Genomic DNA, 23,843 nt, shown 5'->3' on the forward strand with positions numbered 1-23,843 from the left:
CAATCGGGCTATGTGCCTTGGACTGGAATCGAATCTGGGACCCTTCGGCAGTATTTAATAGGCCATTGATCTCTTGACATTCATGGGCTGTTATAAACCCTGGGATCCATTATACTTGAGTTGCCTTGATGATAAAATACTAGTATACAGCTACTCTCACAGACAAAATACTACTAGTTGTTTTTTGTCTATCAGTGAATGTCCATCCCTGCATGTGTTTGCAGCCTTCTGCATGTTCATATGGAATGGGGGAGTGTTAGGATGACATGCTTCATCTTCACAGTCAGAAAGAGGCGTTTCTATAGGTAGGGGAGTAAGGGTAAATAGTGAGATACTGGATGCCTGGGATGAGGCAATCTTTCTAAATACAGCAAGGAATGTCTCTGTCTTGTCACAGTGTAAACCAGGATGTCATTTAGGGAAACCTTTGGGCCTTTACGTGGTTAAAAAGATTTCTAGTTGTTCAGATGTCTCTGTGACATTCTCTGTGACATAGGTTAAGAATGGAACATGTCCTTGGGTGTTCCTCATTCAAAAGCTCCCTGAGCTTTAATCTACTTTTATCCTCTGTTTCTTAAAGAAATAGGAGGGGGAAAGAAGGCTTAATTGAGAGCTTTTTTTTTTTTTCCTTTTAATCATAAGGAACATGGACAGACACAGAAATTTAATCGAGAAGTAAAGTCTCAAATTTTGGAGACTCTTTTCAGTGAGCTGACCGGACCACTGATGTCATCACTCCTAATTCTACACAATATATTTTTATTGTCCCATGAAAGTACTCCTATTTTTCAGAGCAAGTGCTCTGATTCAGAGTTCAGATAATATATTTTCCTCCGTGAATGTGGATCTTCCTTTGGATTACATACATTCTTAGTTCTGCACTACTCTCCCTATGATACTAGAAAAAAATACAATATCTTTCACATCTCTTCCTAATGTTCAACTAGAGCTAATAGCCTGTGTACTCTGACTCTTTCCTATATGTTTTTTTTAAAAAAATATATTTTTACTAGAGGCCCAGAGCACAAATTTGTGCATGGGTGGGATCTGGCCAGCCTGCCCCAATGGGGGCCCATTGGGCTGGGCCAATGGATGGGGAGGGGCTGAGGGCTGTTGGTCGGCCAGCCCTGCCCCCTACCGGGATGGGGGGGGGGAGGGGCAGGCAATCGGGGCCTGGATCAGGCTGGTTAGCTGCTGCAATGCGCGTCATAGCCACCGGTAATTCTGGTCGTTCTGGTCATTCCACCATTCCGGTTGCTGGTCTTTTATATATAGAGATTGATTTCAGAAAGGAAGGGAGAGGGAGAGAGAGAAACATCAATGATGAGAGAGAATCATTGATCAGCTGCCTCCTGCACGCCCCCTACCAGGGACTGAGCCTGAAACCCGGGCATGTGCCCTTGACCAGAATCGAACCTGGACCCTTCAGTCCTCAGGCCGACACTCTATTGCCTCAGCTAAGAAAAGCTGAGTTATTCAAAGAGGACTACAATTGGGGATTTTTATGAATGCTTCCTCATGAAGGCATAATTGATTATTAATTCAATCTCCAAACCCTCTCTGCTTCCCAGAGGATGGGGGAAGTTGACTTACAGCTAGGGCTCCTATATGTTTTTGAAATAGTGTGAGAAGAAAGCCAGACAGGGAGCACTGGTTTCTTATTAGTGAAGCTCTAAGTCAAATGATCTGGGTTCTCAGACTCCTGGTTTAGGAATGCAGACACTGCGATCTAAATTATGGTTTTGATCCAACACAGTAAAGATCTGTTGAGCACCTAAAAGTCAGACACCCAGGAGACAGTAGTCTTTTCCCTGCTCACAGACTTCTCCTTGAATTTTGTTTTCATGTGATTTCTTTTTTTAAGTTAGAGCATCTAACCTTTAGATCTCAAATTCCACATATTAAAGTAGAAAACTGCCTTCCCTCCTTTGAGTTATGAGCTTTCAAATATGAGCTATTAAATGTGAAAATGTTTTGCATTCAGAAAAATGCATGTTAAATCTAAATCTGAAAGGAAAGTGTCCATTGCCCATTTCCTCAGATGGATCCACCTTATTGTAGAAGTCTCCAGTAATAGACAGGGAGAGTGCTGAGCTCCTGGGCCCACTCTGCTCTCTGCCAACAAGATCTGCCAGCCCAGTCCCCTAAGGTGCAAAGAATTCTGAGACAGTATGCAGTTATGATGCAAGGAATTGTAAATTTAAATGAAAATGAAACATATCTTTGTATTGTTGGTAACACAATGTGCTAAGTGTGATTGGAGAATAGATACCTACACAAGTTAAACTGACAGGCAGTCCTAGAAGCTCCATTCTTCTCATACCCACCTAGCAGTTCTGTGCAGTGGAAACACTCGGGACCTGAGTATGAAAGATGAAGATGAAGGTCAAAGCTCTGGCACTTATTAGTTCCACAACCCAGAATAAGTCATTTAATTACCAAACCTTCCATCGAAAAATAGATATAAACTATCCCATAGAGTAATTATGAGGATCCTACAGAATAATTTTTATTCAGGTACCTTGTCAGCTGCATACATGGTACCAATTAAAATCACAATGGCTCAGAGGTTGAGTGTTGACCTATGGACCAGGAGGTCACGGTTCCATTCCTGGTCAGGACACATGCCCAGGTTGTGGGCTCGATCCCCAGTGTGTGTGTGTGGGGGGGGGGGGGGGGGAGGGGGGAAGGGTGGCGTGCAAGAGGCAACTGATCAATGATTCTCTCTCATCATTGATGTTTTTATCTCTCTCCTTCTCCATTCCACTCTGAAGTCAATAAAAATAAGTTTGTTTTTTTTTTAAAAATCACAATTAACAGTACAGTAGTAATATTGTTTTCATGAGTCCTATAAGGGTGATGTAATTCCAATTTGTAGCTTTTTTGTCCCCCTTTTAAGCTGAATGCATGGCATTTCAAACATAGAGCTGCTCTAAAGGCTCAACCTAGAATGCTATTGACTTCATCTTTCAACAATGAAGAAAATTTCCCATATGGCTTAACTCAACAAACTGTCCAGAAGAATGCTCTAATAGGTACAAAGAGAGGCAGGAAGATGAGATTCTATTTCCCCTCCAGGAACATTCTCCAGCTGTCTAAGGTACCAACGAAATGTGAAAAAGTTACTGTGAGACTTAATTCCAAACATGTTCATGTGGTTGGTTATTTTAAGAACTCAACTAGAAGGAAAGTCATAGTGGAAAGATCACTAGACTTAAATACAGAAGACCTTAATTTGGATCCCAGCATTACTAAGGTTGCCAGATTCAACAAATAAAAACACTGGCCATCACCAGGTGGGCACAGGGCCCAGGGGAGACACTGGATCTGACCTTGTGGGCTGCCTTCTCCTCCCCTGCGACACGCCCCCCACCAGAAAAAAACAACACACTGGAAACCAATCAACAATACTATATTGTATACTTAAAGTTTTATTGAGAGGGTAGAGCTCATGTTAAATGTTCTTTTTACAGTTAGAAAAAAAAGAATTAAGGAAACTCCACATGATACTTAATTAAATTAGAATGATTTCTAATTACCTATGCATATATACACTGAGATAAAAAAAAATATTGCATAGGACATATTTATACTAAAAATTATTTGTATTTATCTGAAATCATTGATAAGTATCTAAATTGCATATCTCTTTTTAAAGTTATGTTTCCCTGATGATTTGGCTTTTCTTTTTTTTAAATATATATATATATTTTTTTTAATAAATCTTTATTCAGATTATTACAATTGTTTCTCCTTTTTCCCCCCATAGCTCCCCTCCACCCGGTTCCCGCTCCACCTTCTGCCCTTACCTCCACCCACTATCCTCATCCATAGGTGTATGATTTTTGTCCAGTCTCTTCCTAAACCCCCCCTACCTTTCCCCCTGAGAATTATCAGTCCACTCCCTTTCTATGCCCCTGATTCTATTATATTCACCAGTTTATTCTGTTCCTCAGGTTTTTAATTCACCTGATTTTTAAGTTCACTTGTTGATAGAAATGTATTTGTTGTTCATAATTTTTATCTTTATTTTTTTCTTCTTCCTCCTCTTCTTAAAGAATACCCTTCAGCATTTCATGTAATCCTGGTTTGGTGGTGATGAACTCCTTTAGCTTTTTCTTATCTGTGAAGCTCTTTATCTGACCTTCCATTCTGAATGATAGCTTTGCTCGGTAGAGTAATCTTGGTTGTAGGTTCTTGCTATTCATCACTTTGAAAATTTCTTGCCACTCCTGTCTGGCCTGCATAGTTTCTGTTGAGAAATCAGCTGACAATCGTGTGGGTGCTCCCTTGTAGGTAATTAACTGTTTTTCTCTTGCTGCTTTTAATATTCTCTCTTTGTCTTTTGCTCTTGGCATTTTAATTATGATGTGTCTTGGTGTGGTTCTCTTTGGATTCCTTTTGTTTGGGGTTCTGTGCGCTTCCTGGACTTGTAAGTCTATTTCTTTCACCAGGTGGGGGAAGTTTTCAGTCATTATTTCTTCAAATAGGTTTTCAGTATCTTGCTCTCTCTCTTCTTCTGGCACCCCCATAATTCTGATGTTGGTACGCTTGAAGTTGTCCCAGAGGCTTCTTACACTATCTTCAACTTTTTGGATTTTTTTTTCTTTTTGCTTTTTCAGTTGAGTGTTTTTTGCTTCTTTGTATTTCAATTCTTTGACTTGATTCTTGTGTTTCTCTAGTCGGTTGTTGCGTCTCTGTATAATATTTTTTATTTCAGTCAGTGTATGTTTAATTTCTAGTTGGTCCTTTTTCATATCTTCGAGGGTCTCGTTATATTTATCGGCCTTTTCTAGGATATTCTTGAAAAGCCTTCTAACCATGGTTTTGAATTCTATATCCAGTCGTTTGTTTTCCTCCATTTCTTTCGTTTGTGATCTGTTTCTTTGACGCCACATTTTCACTGATTCCCTGAGTTGGTAGGGTAGATTTGTGTGCTAGGTTTCCTATATGGCCCATTGGGTCGGCCTCCCCAGTTAACCTGAGGTGGACACTCTTGATGCACCCCTTTGTGGACTGTGTGTACAGCCTTGTTGTAATTAAGTCTTGATTGTTGTTGGTATCACTGGGAGGAATTGACCTCCAGGCCAGTTGGCTGTGAGGATCAGCTGTGTCTACGCTGGGAGAAGTTCGGTGCTGGTGACAGCCTTATAGGATTAGACTTGCCAAATTGCAATAGCCTCTGTGCTCAGCTTGGATGGGGTGGAATCTCAGGGCGGAGCAGAAAGTCTTGGCTTCCAGTCAGCCTTGCCCTTGCGTGCGCGCGCTTACGCCTCTAGACCTCTGCCTTCCCCGGCTCCCGAGTCTCCACCCGAGAGTCCAGATTCCCCCCTCTAGAGCGTGGGTCCCCAGGGGCTCGCCTGGAACTGGGGTTCAGTGCAGTCAGAACTGGGGCTCAGTGCAGTCAGGAGCTTCTGACTCCCTTCCACTAGGGAAAGCCTGTGGCAACCTCCGCAGCCTTTGTGCGCACTGGCATGCGCGCGCCTCCAGACCTTTGCCTTCCCCGGCTCCCGAGTCTCCGCCTAAGAGTCCAGATTCCCCCCGTAAGAGCGTGGGTCCCCAGGGGCTCACCTGGAACTGGGGTTCAGTGCAGTCAGGAGCTTCTGACTCCCTTTTGCTAGGGAAAGCCTGTGGCAACCTCCGCAGCCTTTGTGCACACTGGCGCGCGCGTCTCCAGACCCCTGCCTGCCGGGGCTTCCCCGGGTCTCCCCGGGTCTCCGAGTCTCCGGGTGCCTTTCTCTCTACCTGACAGATCAGACTCCCCCTGTATGAGCCTGGGTCCACGGGGTTTCGCCTGGGACTGGGGTTCAGTGCAGTCAGAACTGGGGTTCAGTGCAGTCGGGGGCTTCCTTTCCCTTTCTGCCAGAGAAAGTCAGCCAGGCTCTCAGCTGCCCTTCCTCTCTGCGCGCACAAAGACCCTTTGCCGTACCTCCAATTCTCTGTGAGCTTTTCTCTTTCCTTCTAGTTGTAGAATTTTCACTCAGCCAGCTTTCCTGTGGTTCTGGATGGTGTCCATTCTGTCTTTTAGTTGTAGTTTTGAAATTGTTGTGCGAGGCAGCAGTTTAGGTGCTTACCTATGCCGCCATCTTGGTTTCTCCTTAAATATATTTTTATTGATTTCAGAGAGGAAGGGAGAGGGAGAGAGAGAGATAGAAACATCAATGATGAGAGAAAATCATTGATTGGCTGCCTCCTGCACACCATCTACTGAGAATTGAGCCTGCAATCTGGGCATGTGCCCTTGACTGGAATCAAAACCTGGGACCCTTCAGTCCACTGGCCGATGCTCTATCCACTGAGCCAAATGAGCTAGGGCTGATTTGGCTTTTCTTAACAATTCCTATTTTGTAGCATTTGCTTAGAAGATTTCCTGCAGTTATAGTTCATGTTTTATTACATTGTAACAGAGCTTCTACATCTAAATTACTTCTTTGTTTAACAACATGAACTGATGAACAAAAATAGATCCAGAGACAGAGAAACATCAATCAGAACATCAAACCTCAGAGGGAAGGTAGGGGAGGGTGGGGGTAAAGGGGAGAGATCAACCAAAGGACTTATATGCATGCATGTAAGCCTAATCAATAGACACAGACAACAGGGGGGTGGGGGCATGAATAGGAGGTGGGGGGTAATGGGGGAATAAGGACACATATGTAATACCTTAATAAAGAAATTAAAAAAATAAATTACTTCATTGTTTTCTGCATTGAACATCTATAATAATAAAAGCGTAATATACTAATTAGACTGGACATCCTTCTGGATGACCTTCTGGATGAAGCCGGGGCTGCGAGGGAAGCCCGGGTCCCGGGTGCCAGAGAGAAGCCGGTGCCAGCAGCCGGGGGAAGGAAGGCCTACTCTTGCACGAATTTCTTGAGAGAATTGAATAATTATGAATGCCAAGAAAAAAATCACAAAAATAATTTAATCGTTTGAATAGAATAAAAACTGAAGGTTAAATGGCCATCTCTGTCCCAATCATGGCTGTGTGGCCTACTGTCTATTAAATAGAGGCTGTGTGTGGAGACAACATTTCTTTTCTTTATTTTTTTTATTGTTGACACTATTACAGATGTCTCCCATTTCCCCCTCTTTGCCCACCTCCACCCAGGCCCCTCTCCTGGCCTTCACCACTCTGTTGTCTGTGTCCATGGGCTATGTGTATATGTTCTTTGGCTACTTTATTTACCTTCTTTTATTCAGGCCAAGGGACCCCACCCATGCACAAATTCATGCACCGGGACTCTAGTTAACTATAACAAATGTACCACCCAATATAACATGTCAATAATAGAGGGAACTGTGCGGAGGGTGAGTATATGGGAACTCTGTGCTATTTGCTCAATTTTCTACAAATCTAAAACTCTTCTGAAAAATGAAGTCCATTACTTAAAATAGTTCATGGAGATATTTTTTTTTTATATGGTAGGCAAGTACAATTCTCAGTTTAAAAAAGAAGTTTAAGAATTGAATTGAGAATTAGAGAGGTGACTTGATGCAGCAAAATTCAGAGTCAAATAAGATTTCTTTGCTTATCTATTGTCACTTTCCACAGTGCTTTATATTATGCATTGTCTTATTTTATTTTCACTGATCTCTGAGGTAAATATTATTTCTATCTTTTAAGTGAGAAGCAGAAGCTTGGACTTATGAAGTTACTGGTTCAAGTTTATTCAACTACTGAGTGGACACAGCCAGAATTTAAATCTATGTCTTTTATATCTATGTTTTTTTCCTCAATGTCATATGAATAAATGTCAATAGAATGAAAGCAGGGAATTCAACTCAAAACACATTTGCTAAGGTTGAGGCCCTGTGTTGGAAGGTATGAGATTATAGAGAAGTCAGGCATTGACCCTGACCTTGAGAAATATATGCTCTAGTGAGAGAGACAGACAAATGTGATTTACCATAATACCAGGCACACTGGAGTATTATGGAAAGGCAGTTGTGACTGTTTAACCTACACACAACCTTCCTATGGGTGGTGAGAAGTTTCAAGGTCAGATTCTACACTTACATGCAATCTCTGCAGATTAGAAGATTACTTCTTTTAACCTGAGAGAGAACTGAAGGATAGGATTCTTGGTTTCTTTTCAAGTGTGAATTAGATGACACTCACAAATGATAAAGCTGACAATCTTTTATCTAGTATAAAGGTCTCTGCCTATAGTTTTTCAACTGTAAATGCTTTCCTTGCCACCAAGTAGCTCAGCTGACAATCTGATTATAAGCTTGGATTCAGTAAAAGATTCTTATTTTTCATTAATTAGAGTGTAATAATATAATAATTATCCTTATAGATCATTCACTTACTATATGCCAGGAACTATTCTAAGTGTTTTAAAAACATTATCTCTTTAATCTTTACAACAATCTTAAAGTGGGACTCTTTTAACCCCTATTTTGCAACTGAGGAATCTGAAACAAATAAGTGTAATACTTGCCCAAGGTTACCTAGCCATAGTAGGGGAGGTATAATTTGAATAGGAATGTGACTCCTGAAACCAACTGTAGTAATTACTAGAGGCCTGGTGCACAGATTCGTGCACATTAGTAGGAAAATAATTAGAAGGTGGCCAGTGGGACAGGACTGGGCAAGAGGGGCTGGACACGCCCTCGAGCCAACCTCCCACAGTTCCTCCCCAGCCGGCTGCACCTGGGGTGGCACCATGGCTCAAAGGGCATCTGCAGAGTGAGCAGGGTCCTTTGGCAGGTGGGGTCCCTCGGCCTGGCCTGCAGGGATCAGGCCCAAACCGGCTCTCCAACATCCCCCAAGGGGTCCCAGATTGCTAGAGGGTGGTTCTCGGGTGACACACCCCAGAATCGGGCTCCCTCCTCTCTGGTTCTGGGTGCGTCACCCAAGAACTGCCGCTGCCAAGTCACCGCAGCTCGGCAGCTCCTGCGTTGAGCATCTGCCCCCTGGTGGTCATTGCACATCATAGCTACTGGTCGGATGGTTGGGCGGTCAGATGATTGCTTAGGCTTTTATATATAGAGATGTTTCATTGTCTACCTACATCCCCCTCCCCCAACACACACATACACCCTGAAACAATATGTCAAAGTATGTTTATTTATATTTAATTTATATGTGAGTAAATATAATTTCTCTAATCTTTAAAATTATTTTGGTCTTCTCAGGTTCTCCAAGAGCTGGTTAGCAAGGGCATAAATAGCCTCAATTTGATTTAGTTTAAAAACAAGTTCAATTATACATCATCACCAAGTGGCATACATTCCTAGAATGCAAAGTTGGTTTAACATATGAAAACCAATTAATGTATTACATTACATTAACAGAATAAATGGGGAAAACACATGATTATCTCAATTGGTGCAGAAAAGCACTTGACAAAATTCAACACCCTTTCACCATAAAAATACTCAGTAAACTAGAATTAGGAGAAAACACCCTCAACATAATAAAGGTCATGTATGAAAAACCCACCGCTAACATTATACTCAATAATATAAGACTGAAAGCTTTCCTCTATAATCATAAACAAAAGGATTTCTGCTTTTTCCACTTCTATTCAACATAGTACTATAAGTCCTAAACTTAGTAAAAAGACAACCCACAGAATGGGAGAAAATATTTGCAAATTTTATACCAAATAAGAGATTGATATTTAGGATATATAAGGAACTTCTCCAACTCAACAACAAAACAAAAAAAATGGGCAAAGAACTTGAGCAGACACTTCTTCAAAGAAGATAAACAAATGGCCCATAAATACATGAAAAGATGCACAACATCAATAGATATTAGAGAAATGTGAAACAAAATCACAATGACATACCACCTCAAACCAATCAGGATAGCTATTTAAAAACAAAAACAGCCCTAGATGATTTTGCTCAGTGGATAGAATGTTGGCCTGTGGACTGAAGGGTCCCAGGTTCGATTCTGGTCAAAGGCATATGTCCAGGTTGTGGGCTCAATCCCAATAGGAGGCATGCAAGAGTCAGCCAACCAATGATTCTATCTCTCTCTCCCTCTCCCTTCCTCTATGAAATCAATAAAAATATATGAAAACAAAAAGAAAAGCAAACAGAAAACAACAAGTGTTTGTGAGGATGTGGAGAAATTGGAACTCTGTGCATTGTCGGTGAAAATGTAAAATAGTGCAACCAATGTGATAAACATGGTGGTTCCTCAATAAATTGAACACAGAATTACCATATGATTCAGTAATTCCACTCCAGGTATATACCCAAAAGAATATAAAGCAGGGGACTCAAACAGATATTTGTACACCCATGTTCATAGCATTATTCACAACAGCAAAAAGGTGGAAACAACCCAAATGTCCATCAATAGGTGAATGGATAAGCAAAATGTAGTATATACACAACATGGAATATTATTCAACTTTAAAAAGGAATGAAGTTCTGATTCATGCCACAACATGGATGAACCTTGAATATATGCTAAGTGAAATAAGCTAAACACAAAAGGACAAATATTATATGATTTCAGTTGTATAAGCAACCTAGAATACTCAAATTCATAGAGAGAGAAAGTAGAATAGTGGTTGCCAGGGGCTGTGAAGTAGGGGGTCAATAGGGAGTTGTTGTTTAATGGGTACAAAGTTGTAGTCTGGGATGATGGAAAAGTTCTGGAGATAGGTAGTGATAATGTGAGAATAAGCAAGTAATTTTTTCTGTCAGAGAGTTTAGACAGCCACCATTTTGAAACAGCAAAGGTCAATCCCTCACTTTTTAAATTAGCCAATCCCACAAGATTGTAATCCTAAACTCTTCCAATCAAGAGTGAGGGACAGAGAGAAACCAAGATGGCAGCATAAGGTATACACCTGTACTTGCTGCCTCTCACAACCACACCAAAACTACAACTAAAAGACAAAACGTTTATCACCCAGAACCACGGGAAAGCTGGCTGATTAGAAGTTCTACAACTAGAAGGAAAGAGAAAAGAACATTGAGACGTGCACAAGCGCAGAAAAGCTGAGGTACGGAGGCACGCGAATCGGGCTGGTGGCTGGTGACTGGGTGCGCTGTTTCTTTCAACCTGAAGGGAGACACAGCTCCCCATTACTCTGAACTCCAGTTTCCAGTGAGACTCTGGGGACCCAGACTCCTACAGGGAGAAGCTGGACTGTCTGCCATTGGGTCGGAAAGTGAGGGTGGCTTTCTTGCAGAGGTGCACACAGGAATCATTGTTCACTGCGCTGGGGCGTGGGACGCAGGGACTTGGTAACGCGGAGATGCAGAGACGGCTGACTGGCAGCCATCGCTGTTTGCCACGCCCTAGTGACTCCCTGAGACCCCACCCCGCCCAATTTACAAACCCACCCAAATTGTGCGCAGCGGCTTTTGCATATAAATGGCCTGCCCTATCGCAGATTAACCTAACAAACTGCAGCTCTGGTCAGACAGCTCCAAAACTTCCAAACCCCAAGCAAAGAGGAGAAATCTGCAGATCTTGCTGTAGCTCCTGCTGGGTGGCCTCAGACAGTAGCTGACCTGCACCCCATTGGAGATCCAGAAGCCAGTGTACCTAGTGCTCAGTGTGAGACGACACCAGATTTCAACTCCTCACATCCATAAGTGACACATTCAAGAGGCAGACTCAGTGAGCACCAAAGCCCCACTGAAACAAGTCCTGCACCATAAGGGTATCTCCAGCACAGCAGTTCTTCCATTATAGACACAGCGGGTCCTCACAGCCAATTGGCCTGGAGGTCAATTCCTCCCAGTGTACCAACAGCAATCAAGGCTTAACTACACCAAGACTGTGCACTCAGCCCACAAAGGGGTGCACCAAGAGTGTCCACCTCAGGTGATTGGGGAGGCTGAACCACTGGGCCCTATAGGTCACCTACCACAGAAAACCACTCCATCAACACAGGGAAGCAACCAAAATGCGGAGACAAAGAAACATGTCACGAATGAAAAAAATGGAGGAAAGCAAACTACTGGACATAGAGTTCAAAACCACAGTTATAAGGTTACTCAAGAATCTTCTAAAAACATCTGAGGAACTTAGTGAGACCTTTAAGGATCTTAATGAGAATGCCAAAAAAAATGGAAAAGGACCAGTCAGAAATTAAGCATACACTGTCTGAAATAAAGAATATACAGAAACTCAACAGTAGACCAAAGGACCCCAAGAATCAAACCAAAGATTTGAAATATGAGGAAACAAAAAACACCCAACCAGAAAAACAAAAAGAAAAAAGAATCCAAAAATATGAAGATAATGTAAGGAGCCTCTGGGACAACTTTAAGTGTACCAACATCTGAATTATTGAGGTGCCAGAGGAAGAGAGAGAGCAAAATATTGAAAACCTATTAGAAGAAATAATGACAGAAAACTTTCCTTACCTGATGAAAGAAATAGACTTACAAGTCCAAGAAGCACAGAGAACCCCAAACAAGAGGAATCCAAAGAGGACCACATCAAGACACATCATAATTAAAATGCCAAGGGCAAAAGACAAGGAGAGAATCTTGAAAGCAGCAAGAGAAAAAGTTAGTTACCTACAAGGGACTACCCATATGACTGTCAGCTGATTTCTCAGCAGAAACTATGCAGGCCAGAAGGGAGTGGCAAGAAATATTCAAAGTGATGAACAGCAAGAACCTACAACCAAGATTACTCTACCCAGCAAAGCTATCATTCAGAATTGAAGGGCAGATAAAGAGCTTCACAGATAAGAAAAAGCTAAAGGAGTTCATCACCACCAAACCAGTATTATATGAAATGCTGAAAGGTATTCTTTAAGAAGAGGAAGAAGAAGAAAAAGGTAAAGATAAAAATTATGAACAACAAATACATATCTATCAACAAGTGAATCTAAAAATCAAGTGAATAAAAAATCTGAGGAACAGAATAAACTGGTGAATATAATAGAATCAGGGGCATAGAAAGGGAGTGGACTGATAATTCTCCAGGGGAAAGGGATATGGGGGGTGCGGGAAGAGACTGGACAAAAATCGTACACCTATGGATGAGGACAGTTGGGGGCGGGTAAGGGCAGAGGGTGAGGTGGGAACCGGGTAGAGGGGAGCTATGGGGGGAAAAAAGAGGAACAATTGTAATAATCTGAACAATAAAGATTTATTAAATTTTAAAAAAATTTAAAAAAGAAGAGGAAGAAGAAGAAAAAGGTAAAGATAAAAATTATGAACAACAAAATGACAACAAATACATATCTATCAACAAGTGAATCTAAAAATCAAGTGAATAAAAAATCTGATGGACAGAATAAACTGCTGAATATAATAGAACCGGGGGCATAGAAAGGGAGTGGACTGACAATTCTCAGGGGGCAGGGGATGTGAGGAGTGCGGGAAGAGATTGGACAAAAATCTTACACCTATGGATGAAGACAGTGGCGGTGGTTAAGGGTATGGGGTGGGGTGAGGAATTAGGTGGAGGGAAGCTATGGGGGGGGGGAAAGAGGAACATCTGTAATAATCTGAACAATAAAGATTTATTTTTTTAAAAAAAGAGTGAGGGACAAATCACATGCCTCAGCAGACTGCCTACTCAGTGTGTGTGTGCTCCCAGACCCTGTGCATGCGTACCCTCCTGCAGGGGTAAAAACATTTGCCTTGCTGTCTGGCTCCCAAGTGTGCTTTGCGTTCTACCAGGACCCCTGATTTTGGGGGCTCGCCTTACTTTTAACAGTAATCATTGTAAAACAATATGAATGTACTTAACACCACTATACTGTACACTTAAAGATGATTAAGCCCACCCGGTGTGGCTCAGTGGTTGAGCATCAACCTATGAACCAGGAAGTCATAGTTCAATTCCCAGTCAGGACACATGCCTGGGTTCCAGGCTTGATCCCTGGGTGAGAGGTGTACAGGAGGCAGTTGATCAATGATCCCCTCTCATCATTGATGTTTCTATCTCTCTCCCTCCCTCTCTGAAATCAATAAAAGCATATTTTTAAAAAATGATTATAATGGTAAACTTTATGTTATGTATATTTTTATACAATAAAAAATAAAATAAGTTAGTTAAAGCCACTCATTTAAAGGATTTCTAAATTTAACTTAAGCTTTCTAAATTCACCCCCTCTCCTTTTTTCTCTCCAAAGATGACCTGTAGATATACAGGTAGAAGGGTTCGCCCTTCATGATCTTGTGACATTGGTGAGTAAAAAGCCCCACACCTAAGTTGATCGATGTATATGCACTGCCTGCCATTCATTCACATATATTTGGTTTATTCCTGACCTTTGGCATGAAATTAATGGCCTATTTGTTATTCACTCAGTTTCCAGTGGCCTTTCCTTGATGATTTAGTTTCTCTTGTCTCTAGGTATTACAATTTACTCTCTATTTCCACCACATTCTCCAACCAGGCCCTGGCCTTGGCTGTCCACTGTTCATGCCTTTGCTGCATGATCTATTATCAGTTCATGCCAGAAACATTGCCCCTCAACTCAGAGTTCCCAGCACAAGGAAAACCAGGGCCCTTGAGAGAGCAAACTGAACTACTTCACCAGGCCACGCAACTAGCTTAACTATGCTCACCTTCCCTTTTGTACAGAGCCATGCAAAATAGTGGTTTACTTCCAAAGTCCCAAATTGGGTTCATGGCAAGAACTCCTTTGTTCTTGCAGCTGAAGGGTAAAAACAGAGATACAAATCAATGATGACTGATAGTCTCTATTGCCTTGAGAGCACGTATCTAAAGGCTTTTCTGTTTCAGTGTATGTCCTCTTGGCCTTAGATTCAATGACACTGAATATAATCAAGCACACATTTAATAAAACCTACAGTCTGGTAGCAGCTGTCCAGAAAATACACAAAATGAAATTTGAATTCCCTACCATTACAAGTCACTACATTTATCCTACCAGGCAGCAGTCCTACATTCTTAGCTTGCTGGAATTAAGATTTAGTTTATCTTTTGTAACACATCACTCTATTAAAGCAAATTTGATGATCAATGAATTGATGGGGAAAATAAGACATTTTGGGGGTGGCTAGCAATCTGAATCTGTGCAGTAACCTAATGTACATTCTTGATAACCTATAATTAAGTCACTGCACCTTTCTCCACAATCTGGTCTTGCAAGACCGGTTTACCTAACTACTCACATTTTACAGAGACCATAAACCATGAACAATGCCCAGATGGGGTTATCAGTGCTGGCACCAGGCCAGGCCTTTAGGTGTGGTCTCACGGCCCCCATCCCAGCACATGAGGCTTTTTGCAAAGCCCACGAAAGGTCCGGAAGTCCTATATTTGGGGGACAAAGGAACCAAAGGGTATAAAGGAAGAGCTTCCTCCATATTGGTTTGCTCAGGATTTGGAGAGAAACAGTCTCCCCTGAGTCCTATACTAGTACATGCGAAACATCAGAAAATAAATGGGTTTTTCCTGTGTTTCCAGTACTCCTGTGTATTTTTTGGTCACCTGGTAAATTCTGTAACATAAAAATGGTTCCCTGACCGAGAACTTTCCCCCTTGAGGCACCTCTGTGCGAGAGCAGGCGGGTGGGCCCACTCAACTGAGCCCATGATGACGGGAAAGCACACTCCAGTGATTTACTGGGTTCCAGTCCTCATCGGGCCCGGGCAACCGGGGCCCCTGCTAGCACTCTAGTAAACTCCAAGGAGGACAGGAAAACTCTTTTCTGAAACCAGACATCTGACTGGAGAGTTTCCCCCCGGTGGACCAGTCCGAGTTCAGGCCTGCCTTTAAGGGCAGAAGAAGTAGCTGATCACTACTTAGGCAAATTATTTGCTTCAGTTCAGGATTTCCCAATGGGTGAGGGTCAAAACTCAGACTGACTGGTGTGTGAAAGTGAGTGTGGGAGCCTGAGTGATGTGAAAGCTACCTTGTGTCGTCCTGTGTCTCTGTTAACTGGGAGGGGATTGTGCGGTCTGGCTGCAAGCATGGGAAGTTGTTCCTTTAAACCTGCTGTGTTAGATGTATGCTAAAGAAAATTAAAAAGGGCCCAGGCTGCTGCCTGAAATGCAGATGTCTCTCTGCGAAATCAAGGGCCCCCAGCTTATGGCCAAGGATGGGAAACATGAGAGTGTTTGTTGACGTTTTATGTCTCTTTTGTTGTTTAATTTGTTTAAAGATGGGGCAAGTCCCACTTTGGGGGAAGCCTAGTTGTGTGTGGTGAGGCTAAGCACGTGACAGATTGCAGGATGTCCCAGCAGCTGCCAAGAATCCTTATTCTTGCCCTGACTGGTTTGGCTCAGTGGATAGAGCATCGGCCTGCGGACTGAAGGGTCCCGGGTTCGATTCCGGTTAAGGGCATGTGCCTTGGTTGCAGCCGCATCCCCAGGAGGGGGTGGGCAGGAGGCAGCTGATCGATGTTTCTCTCTCATCGATGTTTCTGACTCTCTATCCCTCTCCCTTCCTCTCTGTAAAAAATCAATAAAATTTATTTAAAAAAAAAAAAGAATCCTTATTCTTGGGGATCATCTTGCTCTTTCTGTCAGGGTATTAGCTCACCAGAAACTCTTAGCTAGTGATATTTCTGTCTTTATGTCTGTAAAGGAGGGACTTTAATTTGCTCTTCCCTGATTTATGATTTTCTGTGCTGGGTTAAAAATTTTAAGATTCTAAGACTATTTGCAAGAGTTGTAAAAGGGTCATAAAGATCTCAGGGAAGTTTAAACAAAGAACAACTAGCTAGTTTATAGCTTGCTTGTAACTAACAGGCCCTTATCTCCCTTGCTAAGGACAGAGTAAAGGTTAATGCAGAAAGGGACTGGGAGAGGGGGAAAGATAAGAACAGGGAAAAAAGGTCATTTTACTCTTAAGCAGAGAAGCAAGAGGTTTCTGGCTCCAAGCCTAGCAGAATGAGGTTGCTGAGTGCTTCTTAAACTACATCAGAACATTCAGCAGAGGAACTTTAAGATATAATATCTTATTGGCCTGACTAAAAGGATTAATTCTGTTGTCAAGACCAAATCTTTAATGTTACAACCGGTTTAAGTTTTAATAATCTTTATATTTGACAGCTTTTCCAAATGTGATATTTCAATAATTTAACTTAGAGATAGCTTTGTGACATCTCAAGGGCCCTGAGGTGACACAAAGATTTATTCTCTCTCCCATAAAAGAAATATTTTGAACTAAATTAGACCAATGCAATATACTTGAAATTACATAAGGAAGTACTAGTAAGCTATACAGGCTGGGTTGGGTAACAAAATTAATGCTTCCATGATAATGGGCAGTTCTTGCTCAGGGGCATAGGACCCAGATTAGCATGTCTTTTTCTTGAACAGAAAGGGCAATCATGGTTATTGGTCAAGAAAATGCTTTAGGTAATAATTGGCTTTAAAAATCTCAAAGTAGTTAAGATATAATAAATAGATGTAACTAAAATGAAGAATTTAGATAAAGCTTTTCAGTAATAATTATAATTATGTTAATAATGAAAGTCTAGTCACTCAAGAGGAGACTTTGCTCTCTATTGGAGGAAGGGGCCAGTCCTCCTTCTCCCTGTAAAGGCAGAGAAGCCTAAAAGAGAACAAGGGCAGACAAGAATGAGACCCTTGTCCTGCCTTCCCCTCCCTATGCCACCCAGGGACGATCTGAGGGAACAGCCAAGATGATGATTTACAATCCCAGCCTCCCCCTCGGGAGGAGAGCTATCTTTTTTTTTTTTTTTTTTTAATATATTTTTATTGATATTTTACAGAGAGGAAGGGAGAGGGATAGAGAGCTAGAAACATCGATGAGAGAGAAACATCGACCAGCTGCCTCCTGCATACCCCCTACTGGGGATATGCCCGCAACCAAGGTACGTGCCCTTGACCGGAATCGAACCCGGAACCCTTCAGTCCGCAGGCCGACGCTCTATCCACTGAGCCAAACCGGTTTCGGCAGGAGGAGAGCTATCTTGATAAGGCTCCAACTACCATGAGGCCACTGTGCCATCAGAAACCAGCTTTTCTAGGTTGTGAAAGGAGTTGGAGCAGTAAAAAAGAGTTTAAAACTCTGGTGGAAGACCCATGTGGCTCAGCTGTTTAGCTAGACTAAAAGAAGGGGGAGTGATTTGAAAGTCAGCTATGGCTATCTGGAAAAGGGAGCACACCTGGCTGGCCCTGGTGTGCTTCCAGCAGATGTAAGATTTCCAAACCTGGGAGCCCCAGTGGGACTCAGAACCTAAATAAGGCCTTCAATATTCAGCAAAGCAAAGAAGGGCCTTCTGAATTTACCAAGACTAAAAGATCAAATGAGAAAGTACTCTGGGTCAGACCCTGAGGACCTGTTGGGCCAAGAAATATTATAAATTATATTTTGTCACCAACAGTTGACCTGACATCTCAAGAAAATGTTAAAAAGGCTTTGGAGCATTGCTGGGTTAAATGATAATCATGTAAATATTAAAAAACAAACAAACAAACAAAAAAAACCTGAAACATTAACTGCTAGACAAGTTTTAATTTTCCTGCTCTTAGTTTTTATTACAGAAGGTCTCTTGTACTTTGTTGAAGGTATATTTTCTTGAAAGTAAGAGTGTGTTTAAAGTGTGTTCATAAATGTTAATCTAAGAAATGCTGACTGTTTACTTTTTGGTAATCATTGAAAAATTAAGGTTTCTAAAAGTGAAGAATTCTAATACATTTTAGAGAAAGACAGGTCTGTACAAGTTGCTGATGGTATGACAGGAAGAAAGAATATTAGAGTAGAAATACTTAATGGAAAGACTGAGGCATGGTTATGCATTTTTGAAGGACATAGAAAGAAGGTTTGAAGGCTAATTTGAAAGTGTGAAATTTGTGAAGGTTGTGTATGTGATAAGAAAGAAAAGAAAAATGTTAAAAGGAAATTAATTAAATGATACAGGCCAGTAAGCCAGAACAAGCAGAACAGGAAAACTGAGATATTTAAACAGCAGTTTGCAACCATCTAGAAAACTCTGTCTTCCCTAAACCAAGGACACTTAGAAGTCAATGATTTGCATTTTGCCTCCCTAAACAGAGGGTAAATAGCTTATGCCAAAGTACTCGGGAAGACTGATGGGAGAAATCCAATTAGTGTCATTTGCTGTCCACACTCAAGGACAAATGAAATTAGAAAATAAGCCTTACTTTGGTCAGTTCTTTTCTAGTAAAATAATTATGTTATATTAATCAGGTATTTAATAAAAAGACCATATTTTAATCATAGGAACTAAAGTTTGCTGGCCTATGTTCCTGTCTAATACACTTTAATATTTAATCTTTTGGTAAAATCAAGTTTGACAATCCTTCAAGGGTTTGACTTTTTAAAAAACTTCCTTTTGATCTAGAATTGGCTTTAGATCATCCCAATAGGCTCTGAAATGCCTCAAAGGTTTGTTTTCTCTCTCATGAAGGAAAGTTTTATACTGAAGATACATAAGAACCTTTGTCAAATATAGTTACAACTAATGGTTATTAGTTATAATATTATAGAATGTTGGGTTTTACAGAAAGGACAACATTCTATGTCATCTGCATTATAATGAAATCCATAACTGTGTCATTTTAAATTTCTTCTTGTCATTTGGAGACAGTAACTGCTTTGTTATAATACACTAGAGGCCTGGTGCACGAAATTCATGCACTGCAGTGGGGGGGAGGTTGTCCCTCAGCCCAACCTGCACCCTCTCCAATCTGTTTAGGCCCAATCCAGGCAGTTGGACATCCCTTTCACAATCTAGGACTGATGGCTCCCAACTGCTCGCCTGCCTGCCTGATTGCCCCTAACCACTTCTGCCTGCCAGCCTGATCACCCCCTAACCACTCCCCTGCCAGCCTGATCAATGCCTAACTGTTCCCCTGCCAGCCTGATCATCCCCAACTGCCCTCCCCTGACAACCTGGTCACCCCCAAATGCCCTCCCCTGCATATTCCCTCTTTATTAGATGGGTTTTTTCTTTAGCATATTGGACAGCCCTAACTGGTTTGGCTCAGTGGATGGAGCATCAGTCTGCAGACTCAAGGGTCCCAGGTTTGATTCCGGTCAAGGGCATGTACCTTGGTTGGGGGCACATATCCAGTGGGGAGTGTGCAGGAGGCAGCTGATTGATGTTTCTCTCTCATAGATGTTTCTAGCTCTCTATCCCTTTCCCTTCCTCTCTGTAAAAAAATCAATAAAATACATATTTTAAAAAAAGAAACATTTAAGATTCCTCCATATCTGCCTGGATGGTATGACTCAGAGGTTGAGACCACAGGCTGCCACGCTTGGCTGGGGATGGTGCCACGGGGGGTGTGCGCCCCGACCAGGCTGAGACCTCAGCCCAGGCTGCTGCCTCAGCCAAGCCAGGTTGAGACCCCAGCCCAGGCTGCCATATGAGCCTGGCCGGGGATGGTGCCATTGGGGGTGCACTCCCCGGCCAGGCTGAGACCCCAGCCCAAGCTGCCTCCTCAGACTGGCCAGGCTGAGACCCCAGCCCAGGCTATGGCTCGGGATCCCGCAGGGTGTTGGCACCTCCCAACTGGACACCCCGGTCTGCCGCCGCTGGGCGGGGATCGCTGCCTGGGGGGCGGGCGCCTCGCAGCCGGACACCCTGGACTGCCTCTGCTGGCCAGGGATCACGCCGCAGGGGGTGCACCCCAGCCAGGCTGAGACCCCAGCCCAGGCTGTGGCAGAAGATGGCGTGGCGGGGGTGCGCGGCCCTGCCGGCCTGAGACCCCAACCCAGGCTGCCACCATGGCTGGGGGATCGCGTGGCTTGGGTGCAAGGCCCTGCTGGGGATCGCGCCAGTGCTGGTGCCTCCCAGCTGGACACCCTGGACTGCTGCTGCTGGCCAGGGATTGTGCTGCAGGGGGTGCACTCCAGCCAGGCTGAGACCCTAGCCCAGGCTGCCACTGACCAGAAGATTGCGCGGCTTGGGTGCGAGGCCCTGCCGGCCTGAGACCCCAGCCCAGTCTGCTGCCATGGCTGGGGGATCGTGGGGCTTGGGTGCGAGGCCCTGCCAGCCTGAGACCCCAGCCCAGGCTGTGGCCAGGGATCGTGCTGGGCGCTGGTGCCTCCCAGCCGGACACCCCCGGCTGCCGCTGCTGGGCGGGGATCGCTGCATGGGGGGTGGGCGCCTCCCAGCCGGACACCCCAGACTGCCGCTGCTGGGCAGACTGGGGGATTCTGGCAGGGCTAAGAGGACTGGGCACCGCCATCTTGTGGCTATGGGCGCCGCCATTTTTGTAGTGGAGTGATGGTTAATTTGCATATTACTCTTTTATTAGATAGGATTTGGAAAACTATTGCTCTGAAGAGTCCATGGAAAGGACTGGCAAGGAAAATCAGAAGATCTTAAAGCAGGTCAGTGTATTTTTCTCCCTATATTATCCCTCTGAAATTTGGCAATACTTAATGAATGAATCATGGCAATGCATTTCTTTGCATAAATTCAATAAGACTGGTTTTCAATGGTGGTTTTATTGACAGAAAACTTTGACTGGAGTGTCATGTTTTAAAGAGCCCTGTCTGGACTCTGAAGACTTGAAGCCTATAAGAGTGCCATAGAGAAAGCCTGGTATCTTGCTTGATAGCTCTGAAAATGGATGGTACTGGAGCATCAGGCCCATATCCTGCCATTGCTGGCGGTTGGTCAGAGTGGAAGGGGAGAAACAAGGGCACCTCTGCATCTCTGTGGAACCCCCACGCACTCTAGGCTGCGAGGAGTAGGAGGGCTGTTGAGATGGGCCTTGAAGCCTACGGCCCGGCCCGGGTGGAGTCTCTGCAGGTGAGGAATTCACCTAACCCAGCAGATACTGCAGGCAGGCTGACGGCAGCTGGATGGCTTGGCTTCTCTGTCCTATGGGACACACTGAGATTCAATCATGAAATTTCGGCAAAGGCAGTCAGTTACCATTCTTTTTGTGTTTATGCAAACAATCAGGCCAAATTGAATGCAATAGATAAATTGGTCTTAATTTGGCTCTTTAATAAACATAAGGGTGTACCCCCATTACCTATAATAGTACCTCGCACCCTTGGGAATCAATAAAAAATCATCTTTTTGGTGCTTGGAGACAAAGGTAACACATCTCTTGATATTTCAGAATTACAACAGCATAATGTACAATTATCCCAAACAAACTTACAAACTAATTCTTTGAATGTCTGGCAGCAATTTAAAAAGGACATAAAAGGATTTAATCCCTTCCACTGTGTAGAGGGCCCCCTGGGAAAGCACCCGAGCATTCTATATTGGCCCCTCTTGCCCTTTTGGCCAAGAGGGACCCTCTTCTCACAATCCAATTGCCCACAGCTGTTGCCTATGCTTTCTGTTCATGCTGAGGTTGAAGCCTCACGGTGGCTGGTACCATGGATCTGTCTCTCGCCCAGTGGGGTGAGCTGGGCCCTCCCTGGAAAAAAAAACCTGGGTTCCCCAAGATATGTGATTAGTGCCAGGGCCCCGCCAGCAGGCGAGGGGATCCCAAGGCAGGTGCTGGGCGTGGAGGCCACAGGGGCATAAGCTACCAAGGAGACAGAACCTCACCTCACATCACCCTGCTTGGCCCTGGAGGATGGCTGGTTAGCCAGAGACAGGTAAGATTCCTCAGGGAAGGAACAATCTAAGACAGGCACAGTCGCAGAGGGGCCATCAGGAGAGAACTTGGGAGTCAACAGAGGTGGGCCACAGACCCTCACCCCCCCGCCAACTTTGCAGGGGCCTGAACCCTCACTCCTTCTGAGGGAGGTCTCCTGTCCCCATGGCTGCTTCGCTTCCCATGCCCAGCTCAAATCGGGACCCAGGTAACAGACAGAGACTTGGCCGACAGCAGCTGCCCTCTCACTGTAACAAGACTTGTTTGAGTTGTCTTGTACCCATGGTGTGGGGAAATGGATTTTTTATATCTAAATCCAATCTAGCAACAGGAATGCTCAGGGCCTACTCAAGAAGGCAAATAATCCTTTCCACTAATATTTACAGGGTAAAATAAGATTATTGTTAGAGTATTAAATTTGACAGTAAAATAGTAGTCAAGTTCTCAGACTAATTTAAATTGGCTAAGTGAAATAAGCGAATATTCTAGAAAAATTAATGGTACTGGACAAAAAGCTGTTCCTAAAGTGTTAACTAAAATTTTTTATTGGTAGTTCATCTCATGGTAAAATTTCGTAACATATAATGAACCTAAAGCAGACATATTTTAGTGCAAAAAATTAAAATTTAAAAGCTATCAAGACTACATTATAAAATTTCCAAAAGCCTCCTAATATTTAAATCAAAGAAGGGGGGATAATAGAAGAATATCATGTAAGGGAAAATATCCTATAAGTAAATTATACCTAGAAAATTAACTTTCATTTATAATGCTAACAGCAAGACACCCATGAAAAACACACACGGTGTCAAAACTAACCAAAGGAAAATCGTTTGGGCAAAAAATGAAAAAGGATCGCAAGTCAAATTTATAGAAAAGATTCCTTTATTAACTTTTGGTAGAGAATATGTTTGTATATTTTCAGAAAACACCTCCAAGACCATGTGGATTCCTGCAACAGAGAGGAATTGCTCCAGCCATGAAGACAGAAGAGAAACAGTCCAGAGATGGAAGATGCTGACGACGCCTTGCCATACTAGCAGTCAGCAGCTGTGCGTCATGGCAGGTTGCCCAGGACCAAACCAGAGAGGGTCAGACCTGCATTATCACCATTTGTCCACCATCCAGAACTGAAGTATCATTGCTGACATGTACACATAAGGAGCTGTTTGACATTGAAATTGGGACTCAAAAGAACTGTTGGCCCAGAAAGAAACTCACTACAGACTGATTCATTTGCCTCTCAGCATAACCATTATTGCTTGTCTCATTTTCGGTTCTTATAAGTGTATTTCTAGTATTACATGATCTCACTCATCTAGGGGAAATAATGAACAACATAAACTGATGAACAAAAA

At 43.1% G+C, this 23,843-nt stretch overlaps 1 protein-coding gene across 1 annotated transcript in view; it reads right to left on the reverse strand.

The window, feature by feature from the left end:
- LOC308233246 (parathyroid hormone-like) overlaps positions 1 to 23,843 on the reverse strand; it is a 113,485-nt gene that overhangs the window by 7,932 nt on the left and 81,710 nt on the right. The window contains exon 2 of the mRNA XM_080640138.1: positions 2,277 to 2,360. The gene's annotated coding sequence lies outside the window, so the exon portion shown is untranslated. The remainder of the gene's footprint in view (positions 1 to 2,276; positions 2,361 to 23,843) is intronic.

Source organism: Plecotus auritus (assembly GCF_963455305.1).
Source record: "Plecotus auritus genome assembly, chromosome: 9".
Taxonomy (NCBI): domain Eukaryota; kingdom Metazoa; phylum Chordata; class Mammalia; order Chiroptera; family Vespertilionidae; genus Plecotus; species Plecotus auritus.